We start from the raw sequence: 3,986 nt of genomic DNA, 5'->3' as shown, positions 1-3,986 counted from the left end.
TTTTAATTTTAGTAGAGACAGGGTTTCACCGTGTTAGCCAGGATGGTCTCGATTTCCTGACCTCATGATCCGCCCACCCCAGCCTCCCAAAGTGCTGGGATTACAGGCGTGAGCCACCATGCAGCCAAGAATTTTCAAGAGCTTATCAATCAGTCAGCCCTTGTTAATCCCTGAGAGGATGTGTGATGGTATATTGTGGTGGACCTTTACTGGACACTGCCGAATAACTGGAGTGGCACTTGTGCTTTAGTCCAGTTGGCTATCCCTTTCACCCTGGTATTTCATCAACCAGAGGATGGAAAAATAAGACATCATAAAGCAAGAGAAACCCCTTATGGTTCTTTTTTTTTTTTTGAGACAGAGTCTCACTCTGTCGCCCAGGCTGGAGTGCAGTGGCCGGATCTCGGCTCACTGCAAACTCCGCCTCCCGGGTTCACGCCATTCTCCTGCCTCAGCCTCCCGAGTAGCTGGGACTACAGGCACCCGCCACCTCGCCCGGCTAGTTTTTTGTATTTTTTAGTAGAGACGGGGTTTCACCGTGTTAGCCAGGATGGTCTCGATCTCCTGACCTCGTGATCCGCCCATCTCGGCCTCCCAAAGTGCTGGGATTACAGGCTTGAGCCACCACGCCCGGCCGCTTATGGGTCTTTCGACTCTCATGTCTATTTAGACACAATTGGAGTCCCACGGGGAATACGAGATGAATTTAAAGCCCAAAATCAAATAGCTGCAGGATTTGAGTCAATATTTTGGTAGGTGACAGTTAATAAAAATGTAGATTGGATAAACTACATTATTACAACCAACAGCAACTTATTAGCTACACTAGAGATGCTATTAAAGGAATAGCTGAGCAATTAGAGGCTACTAGCCAGATGGCTTGGGAAAATAGGATAGCCTTAGACATGATATTAGCAGAAAGAGGAAGAGTTTGCGTCATGATTAAAACTCAATGTTGCACCTTCATCCCAAACAACACGGCCCCTAATGGAAGTAAAACAAAGGCATTGCAAGGTCTGACTGCTCTATCCAATGAGTTAGCCAGCGACTCAGGGGTAAATGACCACTTTACAGGATGGCTAGAAAAGTGGTTCGGTAAATGGAAAGGAAGAATAGCCTCGATTCTTACCTCCCTCGTAGCCATAATAGGTGTACTTATTCTTGTCGGGTGCTGTGTCATATCATGCATCCGTGGGTTGGTGCATAGGCTCATAGAAACAGCACTTACTAAGACCTCCCTTAGCTATTCTCCACCTTAACCAGGGAAGCTCATTCTTTTAGAAAATCAAACAGGGCAACTAAGCAAAGGCATGTTAGAAGAGTTTGAAGAGAAAGCTGTAAGGAAAAATGCAAGAGGAGGAAGTTGTTAAATACGAGTTATAAATTTCTCTTCGAAGAATTAATATGTCAGTATGTTCAATTCTCTGCCTTCTACTTTTAAACTTTACTTCCACATAAAGCAATCTTTTCCATTTACCTACTCCACCCTAACTCGTTCCAGTTACCTACTCCACCCTGATTCATTCTCCACCCTGACTCATTCCGATTGCCTGTTCTGTCATAACCATTTTTCCTGCCAAATCACTCACCCCATCACTCTTTTTAAATTAGCCAATCAGAATTAGCTTAGCCTGTGCCGTCTAACCCCAGTCAATAGGGGAACGACACAACTGCAGGGGCCACGTGTGTCAGGGATAAGAACCCCTTCCCATCCCTTGTCCAAGTGTGCACTCACCATTGCTCCATCTGTAAGGGCGCACCCTTCTATAGAAGTAACTTGCTTTGCTGAGAATTAAAAAGGAAATTTTATATTCGAGTTCTATTTCTTTTGCAGCACCGAAACTTTATTTACAACAAAGTGTTGGTTTTTGTTTTGTTGTTGTTGTATGGAGTCTCGCTCTGTCACCTGGGCTGGAGTGCAGTGACACGATGTCGGCTCACTGCAACCTCTGCCTCCCAAGTTCAAGCAATTCTATGCCTCAGGCTCCCGAGTAGATGGGATTACAGGTGCCCACCATCACACCTGGCTCATTTTTGTATTTTTAGTAGAGACAGGGTTTCACCATCTTGGTCAGGCTGGTCTTGAACTTCTGACCTCATGATCCACCCACATTGACCTCCCATAGTGCTGGGTTTACAGGCATGAGCCACTGTGCCTGGCCAAGTGTTGGTCTTTCTGGTTACCAGATTCCACCTTGCAAGAGTCACATCATCACCACAAATCTTTTATGGTTAAGAGGTGCTTATTATGAATAACAAAAGGCACTGCCCATCCCCATTCCCCATCCCTGAGGAAATTCCAAGAGTTTTAGAAGTTCTTGTGTCTGCAACCAGGGTCAAAGACCAAATATTAGAACAAAAGGTACTCCTAGCACCCTTATCACTCAGGAAATTACAAGAACTTTAGGGGTTCTGTGTCAGAAACTGGGACAAAGATCAAACATATATTTAGTTTATCTCAAGCCCTAATCCAGTAGAACTGGTATCCTCATAAGAAGAGAAAGAGAGCTATGGTCTGTCTTTCACAGGCACACACCAAATAAATAAATAAATAAATAAATAAATAAATAAATAAATAAATAAATAAATAAGGCCATGTAAGAGCCTAGGGAGAAGACAGCTGCCTGCAAGCCAGGAACAGTGTCTTCCCCAGGAATGGAATTGGCTAGAACCTGGGACTTCCCAGCCTTCAGAACAGTGAGAAATTTCAGTTGTTTAAGCCACCCAGTCTATGGTACTTTGTTATAGCACCTCAAGTAGATAAAGGCGCCCAGTAATACATGCGGACATCCATATTTTGAATGCTTGTTTACTATTCTATAATAACATTCTTGGTTGGAGAGGAGCTGCATTAAGAGACATTTGACTGGTGCAGTGGCTCATGCCTCCAATCCCACACTTTGGGAGGCCAAGGCAAGTGAAGTGGATCACCTGAGGCCAGAAGTTCGAGACCAGCCTGGCCAACATGGTGAAACATTTTCTCTACTAAAACTACAAAAATTAGCCAGGTGTGGTGGCACACACCTGTAGTCCCAGCTGTTTTGGAGACTGAGGCATGAGAATCACTTGAACCCAGGAGCTGGAAGTTGAAATGAGCTGAGATTACACCGCTGTACTCCAACATGGGCCACAGAGTGAGACTCTCTCTCAAAAAAAAAAAAAAAGAAAAAGAAAAAGAAGAAGAAGAAAAGACGAAAAGACATTTAAGCCTCTATTAGTTTAGTTATGAGTTAGGCTGATATGACAATTTCAGTGGCTCAAATAATATCAAGTTTATTTCTCTGTCATACAACATAGACCTGGGTGGGGCCACAGCTCCACTTCTCCATCATTCGAGGCAACCAGAACACCTCACATACCCAGAGATTATGCAAGTATTCATCTTTAAGATTTTCTAATGTACATATTTTAATAGGTAACACATTCTTTTGATTTAAAGATTAAACTACAACAAGAAAGCTAGACAGTGAAAAATCTTGCTACTTCCCCTAGTCCCATCTATCTCATTAACTTCATGACCCTCTTTCTCTCCTGGAAAATCTACTGTAAACTCATTAAAGAATGGGAGGAAAATACAGATAACATATCAGTATTATTTAAAAAATAGTTTTGACCTCACAGACCCCCTGCAATTGCATCAGGGACCGTTAGGGTTTCTTACACCACATTTTGAGAACCACTGACCCAGCCCAAGACTAGCAGGCAGAAAACTTTTTCAAAAAGCTAGTTGAGAGCCAGACAGGGTGACAGGTACCTGTTTGTTGATGTGGGAGGATCCCTTGAGCCCAGTAGTCCTTGACCAGTCTAGGCAACATAGCAAAACCTGCATCTTTAAGAAAAAACATTTTTTACCCTGCAAAGCTAAGACTTCCAGAAAATAAAAAGAAAAAAAAAAAGGAAAAACATTTTTAAATTAAAAAAAGCCAATTGGCCGGGCGCGGTGGCTCAAGCCTGTAATCCCAGCACTTTGGGAGGCCGAGACGGGC

Source organism: Colobus angolensis, unplaced genomic scaffold, assembly GCF_000951035.1.
Source record: "Colobus angolensis palliatus isolate OR3802 unplaced genomic scaffold, Cang.pa_1.0 Scaffold2, whole genome shotgun sequence".
NCBI lineage: Eukaryota > Metazoa > Chordata > Mammalia > Primates > Cercopithecidae > Colobus > Colobus angolensis.
The sequence above is the reverse complement of the archived record's forward strand: the minus strand, read 5'-3'. Positions refer to the sequence as shown.